We start from the raw sequence: 14321 nt of genomic DNA on the forward strand, positions 1-14321 counted from the left end.
TGAGGACATGTGACTAGCCCCCTTTCCCCCATCCCTCATTTGCTATTTGTATGCCAATACAAAATCAATATCCAAAAAAAAATTGAGTCCCAAGTATTTTGGACAAGGGAGGCTTTCTTCTCAGTTAAGCAAAATTATGGGATTCATGCAATGTTTAAATGTTTAATGCTTAATATTTTAATGTTTTATCGTTATACTGATGGTTTGCATATTTTTAATGATTTAATTTATGGATGTTTTAATATGATTATATCAATGTGAGGATTTGAATCTTTGTCATGTATAATGTTGTACACCACTTTGAGTCCCCCTAGGGGTGAAAAAAATGGTCTATAAATGAATTAAATAAATAGATAATAAAATAATTCAGCCTGTACAGTGAACTCCTTTATAAAAACCTTTCCCTAGTAAGTTAAAAAACAAGATCTGGCTGATTAAAAAAACTTTGCCTGTCAATGAAAAAAGAACAGACAGTGAGCCAACTGAACTGGGAGCCATAACTTGGGGGCAACTACCAAGAAGGCTTTCTCCCACGTACTCCTCATTCTGGTGGCAGAATGGAAAGAGAGCAGTCCCTGGAGCTTTTCAAATCAGGCAGGCTCACAGGTGGGGATAAGATCTTTTAGGTAGTCTGGCTCAAACCCATGTTGAATTTTAAGGATGAAAGCAAGCACAATATGCAAATCCATATGGTGTGTTTACAACTTGCATAGCACAGATGTTCCATCTGAGTACCTTAAAACGTTATTTCCATGGTTCAGTGGGAATGTACATATTTGTATGTACCTTAACTCTTCTTTTAAACGAAAGTGTTTTTCAATTCCTGAGGATATAATTGATGTAGTGGCATACACAACAAAAATATGAAACTGCCCTAATCAAACATAAGTTTTTCAAGCAATCTACAGGAAATAAAATCAAATGATTAATATTAGGATATAACATAGAAACCTGTATTTTAAAAAGGGTTTTGAAAGGGTTCACTTAAGATTTACTGCATTTTTCTGCCACTTGGGAACAGGAGACCCTTTCTCTGCCTTCATTTTGGTAATGAGCCATATAACGAAATCATTACAAGTGTTGCAAATTCAGGTAGATTTTCTTGGGGAAAAAAATAAGAAAAAGAGGCATTAAATATATTTATGTTAAATAAATGGGGTTTGGTTACAGGAACCCAATGATTCCAAAATAGGTAGATGGTTAAGACACATTATATAAATTGCCATAGTAAAATGGTGTCCCTTATATAAAACAGCAAACTCAAGAGTTTGCATTTTCATTTTTTTGGGGAGGATGAGATTAAATCAAGCCATGGAAGTCTGAATCCATGGGGATGCAGAATCTGTGGATACAGAGGGCCAACTGAACTTACAAAGAAGTGAGACTGTATAAGTATAGTACTTGACTTTCAATAACTTTTCATCACTTAGGATGTTAAGCAAATTGAGAATTCACTCTCCCTCCACACTGCATATTTTTTTGCTTCAACCCCAATGAAATAGCCTGACAAACTCCAAAGCCTGCTCATTATTTCATTATATTTGTGTTGGTATACATACAGCATACCCCAATCCCTCATTTCAGTTTTGGAATTCTTGTTATGATCTAACGTAGCCTCCTTTACTTTTCATAGCACTTGATATAATTCTGTCAAGGGAACATCCTATTAGCATGTCTAGCAGCAATCAGCACAACTCAATCATTGTGTTGTACGCACCCCCTCCCCTTCCCACACTTCCCTCAGACAGATATGAAGTCAATTATTTCCCATGACAGTATTAGGTTAAATTGCACAAATAGATGAGAACAGAAAGCAAAATAGGCAGTTTATTTCTGGATTTGGTGGAGAACACTTCACTTCTGAAAAGCTGTTTATCTCATCAGCATTTCGAACTCAAGGTGTTTATAGAAGGGAACCACTCTGTGTACTCTAAAGAATTCCCAAGTTAAGGAAGTCCTATTGCACAATCAATCACACATACTTTGGTGAAAGACTGCCTCTCTGCCACTGTATGGTGAAGCACTACAATAAGTCCATATGTACAGTTCAGAACCAGACTATATTGCAAATCGAGTCACTGCGGAAGAAATCTGCCTAGGCTATACAAGCAACTCAATCAGTCCTGCCATTTTCATTTTTTTTCAATCAGATATGCAACAATTTGGACCTCAAGTCTTACAACAACTTCTAAAAATGCATTCACTCATTTTTTTTCTCCTAAGTAGCCCTTTGGGAATCGCATTACCTGTTTGCGAGTTATTTTTCGGCCTTCCTGCAGATATAAAAGACAAAGGCAAATCCCCCTTTTCTTGCCACAAAACCTATGTGATAGGTTCACTTAGTAAAAGTAAAGGTTCTCCCCTGACATTAAGTCTAGTCGTGTCCAACCCTGGGGGTTACTGCTTAACTCCATTTCTAAGCTGAAGAGCCGGTATTGTCCATAGATGCCTCCAAGGTCATGTGGCCAGCATGACTACATGGAGTGGTGTTACCTTCCCGCCAGAGTGGTACCTATTGATCTACTCACATTTGCATGTTTTTGAACTGCTAGGTGGGCATAAACTGGGGCTGACAGTGGGAGCTCACCCCGTTCCCCAGATTCAAACTGCCAACCGTTCAGTCAGCAAGTTCAGAAGATCAGTGGTTTAACCCATTGTGCTACCAGGGGCATTTCCCAGGGACGAGTCCTTTCCAATGTGCTGATCATCCACCTCGGTGGAAACTACTTGGGCCTACTGAAGAGCAAAGCATTGTTTTTACAAGGCGGTGGCCAATTTGTCCAAGATCAAGGAGATATGGCCTCAGGCGCCCATTGTTTGGTCTGAAATAATCCCTCGGCCCAAGTGGCCAGGGGGCGGTGACATGAGGAACACTTTAGGGTTGCCATAAATCTGAACCAACAAAGCAGTTGAGATTTGTGTGCACATGTGTACATATATATCTTCAAGTCACCTGTTGACATATGGCAACTCCATGAATATCATTGGGTTTTGCCAGGCAAATGATACTAAGAGGTGGCTTTGCCAGTTACTTCTTCTGCAATATAGCCTGCACCACCTGATAGTCCTTGGCAGTCTTCCATTCAAATACGAAACAGGGCTGACCCTGACTTGCTTCCAAAATCGAATGGGATTTAGTGCCTTTAGAGCGTATAGACCCTAATATTATAGCCCCATTGCAATAACAATATCTTATTGCACTTTACCAAGTAAGGAAAGAAGCATATTGATTCTTGTAGTAAGGAGCTTATAGTAACAACATTTCCTAGAATTCTTTGTGCGTTAGCAAAAATAACTATCTATCAGCTATGTTTAATCCCATGCATTAAGACAGCATATCGTATACATAACTAAAGTTAAAAGTTCTTGCCACAGTAAAGGTACAGTACTATAGGAGCTTTATGATTCATATACAGTAGAGTCTCACTTATCCAAACCTCGCTTATCCAAGTTTCTGGATTATCCAAGCCATTTTTGTAGTCAATGTTTTCAATATATCATGATATTTTGGTGCTAAATTCGTAAATACAGTAATTACAACCTAACATTACTGCGTATTGAACTACTTTTTCTGTCAAATTTATTGTATAACATGATGTTTTGGCACTTAATTTGAAAAATGATAACCCAATTTGATGTTTAATAGGCTTTTCCTTAATCCCTTCTTATTATCCAAGATATCCAAGCTTCTGCCGGCCCGTTTAGCTTGGATAAGTGAGACTCTACTGTGTGTGTGTGTGTATGTGTGTGTATATGTGTGTGTGTGTGTGTGTGTGTGTGTGTGTGTGTGTGTGTGTGTGTATATATATATATATATATATATATATATATATATATATATATAGGATAAGGTACTTGAATAAATGGCATATTTTAGGATCACTTAGCTGACTACATATATACATGCTTATCTAGATAGATAGATAGATATAGCCCCAATCCTACAAACTACTTTCTGCAGTGAAATTCATTTCTGCAACACAAAGCTACAGCTGCAAATGCTACTCTTTTTTTAATGTGCTAAGTAGAATAAATTGAGATGACAGATAAATGCTTATGATTGCCTGAAAATCTGTTTAAAAAAACATGCTTTGAGAAGAAAGCTTTGCAGAATAAATATCTGAAGAAGGCCTAATGTAAAAAAGACAGTTTTTAGTTTCGGGGGGGGGGGGGGGGGGGAACAAGGGGAGGGGGAAGTTTACTCAAATTCACAGAATATACCTTCCTTCATTTCCAAGGCAATGTGAAAGAGAGTTAGGCGAGCTAGCTCATTCACTGAGAGAGGGATCTGCAAATCTCAGTGTTTCCAGTGTGACGGATTTGTCACACTGATGAGTCTCGGGATAAAAGAATCACAACTCCTCAGGCCTGCCTCTTCTTCCTACAGAGATTTTTTTTAAGCCCATGCATGTGCACACGAATGAAAATGACAATCTGCGACTTTCCTTTTGAACATTCAGGGTTGAAACCACACTGCGTTTAACAGTTATTTGGGACCACCTCCACCATGATCCTGCCAAGGGTCCTAAACGCCAAAGGACAAACGGAGCACATCAGCGACATCAAACGCAAGAAGAAAGAGCCACATTGTGGGAATCCCAACTCCCTGGGCAATACATAACCAAGGCAAAGGAACAGGAATTCAAGGGCGGGTGACTCATGGGGAGGTGGTCGAAAACCAAGGAAACGCAGGGTTTCAGGGACCTCACTATTTCCAAAGTCAAGGCTTAAAAGGGTTCCTAGAGCTGAAACAGGAGCATGAAACAGAGCTGGACAGATAGTGAATAACAACAAAGAGCACCCATGACATGGATTGTGTGCCCTGTACACAGATAACATCACAGCAAAGTCTCATCATTAATTATTGCCAGTCAGTCAGTCAATCAATCAGCATCATCGCCATCAGCCAACAATATCCCTCACTTAGTTGCTGTGAGTTTTCTGGGCTGTATGGCCATGCTCCAGAGCATTCTCTCCTGAAGTTTCACCCACATCTATGGCAGGCATCCTCAGAGGTTGGCTGAGGTCTGTTGGAGACTAGGCAAGGGAGGTTTATATATCTGGGGAAGGTCCAAGGTGGGAGAAAGTACTCTTGTATGTTGGAAGCAGGTGTGGATGTTGTAATTAATCACCTTGATTAGCACTGAAACGCCTTGCAGCTTCAAGGTCTGGCTGCTTCCTGCCTGGGGTAATCCTTTGTTGGGAGTGTTGGCTGGCCATGATTGCTTCATGTCTGGAATTCCTCTGTTTTCAGATTGTTGTTCTTTATTTACTGTTCTGATTTTAGAGTTTTTAATACTGGTTGCCAGATTTTGTTCATTTCCATGGTTTCCTCCTTTCTGTTGAAATTGTCCACTTGCTTGTGGATTTCAATGGCTTCTCTGTGCAGTCTGACATGGTGGTTGTGAGAGTGGTCCAGCGTTTCTGTGTTCTCAAATAATATGCTGTATCCAGGTTTAGTCCGTCAAGTGCTCTGCTATGGCCGACTTCTCTGGTTGGATTAGTCTTGCAGTCAGGGCAGTAGCCTGAAACAAATTTCAGGAGGGGTTTTGAAAATTTCGGGGGGGGGGGGGGGGTTGAACCCCTAGCAACACCCCCCCCCCCGCCCCCGCTACAAACCTGTCAATATCTGCTTGAGATAGTGCCTGGAGGAACTCTTAATGTTTTGCATCTCATAAACTTAGCATGGGGGTTTGGTTAACCAGTTAAAATTCATGAGTAAACCAGGGTTTTTTAATAACCTGAAAAATTTCGGGGGGGGGGGGGGGGTTGAACCCCTAAATCCCCCTCCCTCGCTACAGGCCTGCTTGCAGTGCCTTTCATGTCCTTTGACAATCAGGGCCAGCTAACGCCTCCCAACAAAGGATTCCCCCAAGCAGGAAGCAGTCAGGCCTTGAAACTACAAGGCTCTTCGATGCTAATCAAGGTGATTAATTGCAACAGTCGCACTTGCCTCCAACAGACAAGAGTTCTTTCTCCCACACTGGACCTTCCCCAGATATATAAACCTCACTTGCCTAGTTTCTAACAGATCTCACAACCTCTGAGGATGCCTGCCATGATGTAGGCGAAACGCAAGGAGAGAATGCTTCTGGAACATGGCCATGCAGCCCGGAAAACTCACAGCAACGCAGCGATTCCGGCCATGAAAGCCTTCGACAACGCATCCCTCACTTACTTGCTGGCGGGCTGAAACGCAGAGCTCCACAACTCCGTCCGAACCGCCTCTGGAAACTTATTTCCCTGAGATATTTCCAAGCCGAGTCAAGGGAGCGAAGCCGGGGCAGGAGGCGCCACCCGCTCGCTTCCCAGCGCGGCATCCATGGCTCCAAAGCGCCGAGCAAACAGGGAGAGAGACGCGTCAGCTTTACTTTGCGGCGTCCATCCAAAAACGGAGGAGGAAAGACGGAGGGGGTGCGTGAGATAGCGCGGATCAGCCTCTTAGCGGGAGAAGAGGACGACAGCGAGGGAAAGGGGCCGCGGCTCCCCACGGTGGCGGTGTAGTCCGGAGGCGTCGTGCTCCATGGCTGCGGGCTTCGAGCTGGAACCAGAGCCAAGGAGAGGCTGGGTCTCTCCCGCCTCGCCTCCTTCCACTGAGGCGCGTCTCCCTCCCTCTCTCCCTGCCTCTTCCTCCTCCTCCTCCGGCGGGGAGGGGGAGCAGACGCGCGTGGCTTTGGCACGCCTGAATCTCTGCAGGTGGAGCCTTCGCTCGGCGAAAGGAGACCGGGGCTCTTGGTCATCCGCGAAGGAGAGAGGCAGGAAGTTTCCCGGGTCTGCAAAGGAGAAGGAAGACGCCCTGTGAGGAGCGGCTCAACGAGCTGGGTCGGCGCAGCTTGGAGAAAAGAAGGCTGAGAGACAGGGACAAGAGAGCCACTTTTACATATTTGAAAAGATGTCACATAGAGGAGGGGAGCAATCTTGTTTTCTGGGTTGTTGTATGTCTTTCGGGCTGTGTAGCCATGTTCCAGAAGTATTCTCTCCTGACGTTTCGCCCACATCTATGGCAGGCATCCTCAGAGGTTGTGAGGCATGGATAAACTAGGCAAGGAAGGTAAAATATATATCTGTGGAGAGTCCAGGGTGTGACAAGAGTGTCAGTTGGAAGCCAGCGTTAATGTTGCAATTAATCACCTTAATTAGCATTGGAAAGGTTTGTCTCTTGCCTGGGGGGCATCCTTTGTTCAGAGTCATTAGCCGTCCTTGGGGCTCCTCTGCCCTCGGAGTGTTGCTTCCCATCTACTGTTCAGATTTTTGAGTTTTTTTAATACTGGTAGCCAGATTTTGTTCATTTTCATGGTTTCCTCCTTTCTGTTGAAGTTGTCCACATACAGTAGAGTCTCACTTATCCAACATAAACGGGCCGGCAGAATGTTGGATAAGTGAATATGTTGGATAATAAGGAGGCATTAAGGAAAAGCCTATTAAACATCAAATTAGGTTATGATTTTACAAATTAAGCACCAAAACATCATGTTATACAACAAATTTGACAGAAAAAGTAGTTCAATACGCAGTAATGCTATGTAGTAATTACTGTATTTACGAATTTAGCACCAAAATATCATGATGTATTGAAAATATTGACCACAAAAATGCGTTGGATAATCCAGAACGTTGGATAAGTGAGACTCTACTGTACTTGTGGATTTCAATGGCTTCTCTGTGTAGTCTGACATGATAGTTGTTGGAGTGGTCAAGCATTTTTGTGTTCTCAAATAATATACTGTGTCCAGGTTGGTTCATCAAGTGCTCTGCTATGGCTGATTTCTCTGGTTGAGTGAGTCTGTTTTCTGCTTGTTTTCTGCTTGTTTTCTGCTGCTCCAGAAACTACAGCCATAGACATGAATCTGGCAAGGCCATTGATGCTAATCGAGGTGATAAATTACAATATTCACCCCGGCCTCCAACAGGCAAGAGGTCTTTCTTAATTCCCTCTTGTAGAGTCTGTTGAATTTTATCTTACAGTTTTTATATTATGTTCAGACTCTAATGTTCTAATGCTTTATGTTGATGTTTTATGCTGGTTTGTATGTTTATACTACTTTACCTGTTTTACATTGGTTTAATTATGCTGTATTTTATTGTATTTTGGAACTGGGCTTGTCCCCATGTGAGCTGCCCCGAGCGGGATATAAAAATAAAGTGGTGGCACAGTGTGTTAAAGCGCTGAGCTGCTGAACTTGCAGACCGAAAGGTCCCAGGTTCAAATCCCGGGAGCGGAATGAGTGCCCACTGTTAGCCCCAGCTCCTGCCAACCTAGCAGTTCAAAAACATGCAAATGTGAGTAAATAGGTACTGCCCCGGTGGGAAGGTAACGGCGCTCTATGCAGTCATGCCGGCCACATGACCTTGGAGGTGTCTACTGGCAACGCCGGCTCTTCGGCTTAGAAATGGAGATGAGCACCAGCCCCCAGAGTCCGTCACGACTGGACTTAACGTCAGGGGAAAACCTTTACCTTTTTTACTTTACCTTATTATTTCTCCCACCCTGGACCCAGATACATAAACCTTCCTTGCTTAGTTTTTTTCCCCCCAATATACCTCACAACCTCTGAGATGCCTGTCATAGATGTGGGCGAAACGTCAGGAGAGAATGCTTCTGGAATATAGCCATACCTTCCAGAAAACTCACAACCACCCAAATGGTAGACAACTTCCTGACGGTAAGAGCTGCTCGGGAGAGGCATATGCTTCCCCCTCAGACTGTGATGGAGTCTCCTTCTCTGGAGGTCTTGAAGCAGAGGCTGGATGGGCATCTATCCGAAGTGTTTTGGTTGTGCGTTCCTTGGGGTCTCTTCCAACTTGATGTTTCTAAACTAGGGCATCATCCCGACCCGAAGGTGGCGTGGGCTAGAGCTGGGTGCTTGCAGACCTGCTCTGCGTGTCTCCCTGGGTCTGAACTAAAGAGCAGAGCAAAGATTCGCCACAAATCAAAGCGGGCGACTTGGAATGAGAGCGGCGGTCGGGCTCAACGCGGCTTGGAAGGGCTTCTCCGTCGAACTCCCCGCTGGGCTTGCCTTGCCCTTCGGAAAAGCAGCGACCCGGCTGCAAGGAGAGACGCGGGGAATCCAAGGCAGAAGCGACACAGACAGCGAGCCCTGGCCAGCCCCAAAATTGCTCAGCTCATGAAGGGGAAGCAGACTCGGAGCACAGCTGGTTGAGGACTTTGGCGTCTTTCAGAAGACACGTGTTGCCCCTAGTTGGGACTATTCGGTCCTCTTCCTACAGTCAAGGGTTTCCGGGGGGGGGGGGGGGGGGGGTCTGAAGGACGTGGAGTCCCAAGTACTTTGGTGTTTCTTGGCTGCCGAGGGGGAGGGGAGGGGAAAAGCCGGCTTTAAAAGCCTCCAAAGAAGGAGCCTCCACCACAGTCCGGGGCAGAGTTCCACTGCCGAACAGCTCGCACAGTGAGGAAGTTCTTCCTAATGTTCAGGTGGAATCTCCTTTCCTGTAGTTTGAAGCCATTGTTCCACGTCCTAGTCCAGGGCAGCAGGAAACAAGCTTGCTCCCTCCTCCCTATGACTTCCCCTCACATATTTATACATGGCCAATCCATCATGTCTCCTCTCAGCCTTCTCTTCTAACTGCAGGCTAAACATGCCCAGCTCTTTAAGCCGCTCCTCATAGGGCTTGTTCTGCAGACCCTTAATCATTTTAGTCAGGAGAGAATGCTTCTGAAACTTGACCAAACTGCTCTAAAAGCCAGAATCAGCCTTCCCATTAAGCAGAACAAATTCATGATACTGGCCTCTTCTGCCAGACCTTATTTGTCCGACATGCCCAGCTTCTCATCACCCCTTTCTCTCCCTGCTCCTTCATAGATGTTACCTTCGTTCTTTGTATTTTCTCCCACCATCATTATCCTCCACTTTGTGTCCTATTCCAAGTAGTGCCACCTGCAACAAAGCCACTCATTATGTTGTATGCACAGCTGCCATTATTAGAAGGGCAAGAGTGTCAGAAAAGAAGGGCTGGTCCAGGGTCTATCTCCCCTATTTCCACTTAACTGCTTCCTCACCTCTGCTCTTTGCTTGCTGCCCTCTTGTCAAGCCATCCCTAGTTCAGTAGGAAAGCAGCTGAGTGAGAAGAGATAGAAGGGAGAGGAGCAGGAGTCTTGAGGCAGGACAGTATTGCCCAGTAGTACATGGGGAAAGTGGAGAGGACTGGGATACTGACTGTAGGGAGAGGGAGAGCAAGTCAGAATGAAGATCTTACAAAGGTGATGGAGTTTGACCCGCTATAATCTCAAATGTCACCCCAATGGGCAGATGAGCATGGGGTAGCCTCATGAAGACAGGAAAACTCCCCACAAAGGCAGGGAAAGCTGCATTACCAAGAACTGGAGCACAAAATACAAAAGAATCATTGCCTCCCTCCTCCAAGTTTCCTTCTCCAGCTCCTACATTTTGCTAGCGAGTCATCAGAGACTGAATCTGGAACTACACAGCCATATAAAATCAAGATTATCTGCTTTGAACTGGATTATATGGCAGTGTAGACTCATATAATCTAGTTCAAAGCAAATAATGTGGATGATCTACTTTGATAATCTGCATTATATGGCAGCGTAGAAGAGGCCTGAGACTATTAGCTTCCTTGAGTCCCTAGAGGGAGAAAGGCAGATTAAAATATATAAACATAAATACAGATAATTGAACATTAAATTCAATTCAACATTATCTTAAATAGTAATGTTAAGTAAAATAATATAATAAATAAACCATATAATAATGAATAATAATACATTAAATATAAATAAACATAACATCTATACACATAATCTATACACATAATAAAAGTGACAATCTGTATGTATGTGCCTGAGGTGCTGACTTCCACAGACAGGCTCCCATCTCTGCAAACAGCTTTAACCCACAGTGCTGATGAGCCACTCAAAGCATTCCTTCCAATGACATTGCAGGTTATAGCGAGCACCATGAACATGTAGCCCAAACCCTGCCAATGTCCTCCCAAAACACTACAGCCCACCACACAAGGAATGCTTTATTTGAAGACCATTTCACTCTAGATTTTACGTGTTGCCTCAGACATCTCAGTGTTCCTTTCTCTCTCCATTGGTGTGGAATTTGCATGACCCAGCCCACTGCCTCTCCCTTAACCCTTTCCTGCTTTTTAACACTCTGCCTGCATAAAAAACAGAGCAGAACTGAGCAGCAACTGAACATACTAGAGGGGGTTGGGGGACTGACTCAGCATGATGCATCAAGACACAGCACTGTGAACCCCACTGACAATCAACCTGGACCACATTTGGCACACAGAACACCCATGACCAACAGAACATACTGGAGGGAATTTTGGGGGGGGGGGATTGTCCTTGACATTTGGGAGTTGTAGGTACAAGGGCGTATAGTTCACCTGCATTCAAAAAGCACTCTGGACCCCACCAATGATGGCCCTGGACCTAACTTAGCACACAGAACCCCCATGACCAACCAACAATGCAAGAGGGCTTTGGGGAAAATTCACCTTGATTTATAGGAATTATTATAGTTCAGCTACATAGAATCGTAGAGTTGGAAGAGACCTCATGGGCCATCCAGTCCAACCCCTTTCAAGAAGCAGGAAAATCTCATTCAAAGCACCCCTGACAGATGGCCACCCAGCCTCTGCTTAAAAGCCTTCAAAGAAGGAGCCTCCACCACAGTCCGGGGCAGAGAGTTCCACTGCCGAACAGCTCTCACAGTGAGGAAGTTCTTCCTGATGTTCAGGTGGAATCTCCTTTCCTTTGTTTGAATCCAGAGAGCACCTTAGATGCAAACAACAATGGATCTACACCAAATTTAGCACGCATGCCTAATATGCCCAGATTTGAATATTGGTGGATTTGGGGTGGAATTGCTCTTGACATTTGAGAGTTGTATGTATTTACCCAAGCTAGTAAATAAAGATAAAAGACAGGACTGCCAAGGCCTCAAACTGAATAGCTCTGAGTTCAGTGCCCAGAACTATTTCCAAGATCGAGAGGGAATTGGGGCTGACAAGCAAGACATCGATTCTGTATCTTTGCATGCCTGTTATTATAAAGCAAGGCAATGAATAACAACAAACCACCAAATGACAACATGCCTGCCACAAAGGCATGCGAAAATAACAAATGGCATATGGTATGTAGATCAAGGAAAGGGAGAAATATAAAAATGCATATTCAGTGAATACAAAGATAGATGTAAGCCAAAACAAAGTGGAGTTCCACTACACCAGATCATTTATGGTCACGATCATTGATACCTGATGAGATAGGGTTGGGGTTCACCCCCCTCCCCATACACACACACACAGTTTAGGAAAAGGTAAGAGTTTCCCCTGATTTTAAGTCCAGTCATGTCTGACTCTGGGGGTTGGTGCTCATCTCCATTTCTAAGCCGAAGAGCCGGCGTTGTCCATAGACACCTCCAAGGTCATGTGGCCAGCATGACTGCATGGAGTGCCGTTACCTTCCCACCAGAGCAGTACCTATTGATCTACTCACATTGGCATGTTTTCAAACTGCTAGGTTGGCAGAAGCTGGGGCTAACAGCGGGCACTCACTCCACTCCCGGGATTTGAACCTGGGACCTTTCTGTCTGCAAGTTCAGCAGCTCAGTGCTTTAACACACTTCACCACCGGGGCTCCATACGCACAGTTTAACCTTACCAAAATCTCAAGCCCCCTGCCTCCATGTAAGTCAACTCAACTAATACACAGTCTACATCTTGGGTCTAGAGATGCAATTGTAACAAACAAATCCTGATTTCATTGGGACAGGCATGTTTCTTGGTTTAGTACTATGTTGTTGTTTATTTGTTCAATTGCTTCCAACTCTTCATGACCTCATGTACCAGCGCACACCAGAGCTTCCTGTCGGCCATAGCCACCCCCAGTATCTTCATAGTTTATCACTATACAGATGACTAAAACTTCAGTTTTAATAATATATCTTCCCATAAAACACAATGTTCAAAAACATAACGCACCTATACACAACCATCCACACCTCCTCTCTCTTCCAACAAGCCAGTTCGTGCTGGCGTTTATATACAAGCTCAGTCTCAGAGGTGGAGCTTAAGGACCACATTCCTTCTCCCCGATTGGCTGTCGCTGACTGACATCCTTACTGCTTCTAACTGCATCCTCCACCTAGACCACGGTGTTGGTCACGAGTGGAAGGCGAGCGGGGACTGAGTGGGTGGGGCGTCCGTAATTAAAAGGCCGCCAATTAGGAGCCGCCTCCGCAAAGGAGACGGGAGGCGCAGAGCCAATAAGCAACACTCCCACCTGTGTCGTATCCAGAGCGTGTTTTTGATTTTCCCACCCCACCCCGGATTCTTTTTTTGCCTTGGGGCTAATGAAAAGCTGCTGCTGCTCCGGAAAGAATTTGATCCAGTTAGGCACGCTGACGTCTCCAGATGCTAATAATACACCCCGTTTGTGGAGTGCGAAGCTGAAATTAACCAGCATCCAATAGGGAAAGGGAGAGAGAAAGAGCACAAAGCTTAAGTGCACACAAATGCTGTTGGCAGAGAATGCCGCCCTGATCGTGTGAAGCAGCAGCGGGCTGTTAATTCCTCCTGCGAGGAGAAGGATCGGGCTGGCAGCTTGTAGCCGTTTGAGGAGGGAGGCTGGGATGCCTCCGGCTCAGCCCTTCCAGTCTGTTCTTCTCCCCCTCTCCTCTGCCAGGATTTCTTCCTTAAAGAAGGGCAAGGTGGGTAGACAGACCCATTAAGATTTGGAAGAATAGGGAAGGAGGCTGAAGATTGTAGGAAGGGAATCATCTTGTGTGTCTCCAATGAGACTGTAAAGTTTTTATCAGAAGCAGGAAAGTCTTACCAAGAAGTGAAGGTTGGCTGTTGGTCTAAAACAACTTTTCCAAAGCCTGCCTTTCACCCTAAAGCAATTCTGGCCTGACTGGGATGCATCAACACAATAGAATTGATGCAGTTTGGCTCCACATTGACTGCCAGAGCTCTATGTATAGAATAATGAGAATTGTAGTTATACATCTTTAGCTTTCTCTGCCAGAGTTCTGGTGTCTCACCAACTACATATCTCATGATTCCATAGCATTGAGTGAAAGTGTCAAACGGCATTAATTCTACAGTGTAGATGCACCCTGGTGTTATTGAACTGGGTTCTTTAACATCACTCAATGATAGTACCGCTACTAGATCTTTCCAGCTACTACAAAGATAACCAACCACCTGAAGCCTAACCCCGCCAAGACACAAGTGTGTGTTTTCCACCTACTTAACCATGAATCCAACAGGAAATTGAGAGTTATCTGGGAAGGCCAAGAGCTCGAACACTGTTTCCATCCTGAATA

At 44.6% G+C, this 14321-nt stretch overlaps 1 protein-coding gene across 4 annotated transcripts in view; it reads right to left on the reverse strand.

The window, feature by feature from the left end:
- The window catches only part of sntg1 (syntrophin gamma 1), a 290079-nt gene extending 283334 nt beyond the window's left edge, over positions 1-6745 (reverse strand). Inside the window, exon 1 of one of the 4 annotated variants that reach the window (XM_008114859.3) lies at positions 6179-6727. The gene's annotated coding sequence lies outside the window, so the exon portion shown is untranslated. Of the gene's footprint in view, positions 1-6178 lie in introns of all 4 variants that reach the window. The other 3 variants (XM_008114861.3, XM_062980382.1, XM_062980381.1) reach the window with 3 other exon arrangements.
- Between the last annotated feature and the right edge of the window lie 7576 nt (positions 6746-14321).

The sequence above is a fragment of the Anolis carolinensis genome, chromosome 4 (genome assembly GCF_035594765.1).
Source record: "Anolis carolinensis isolate JA03-04 chromosome 4, rAnoCar3.1.pri, whole genome shotgun sequence".
NCBI classification, from domain to species: Eukaryota; Metazoa; Chordata; class Lepidosauria; order Squamata; family Dactyloidae; genus Anolis; species Anolis carolinensis.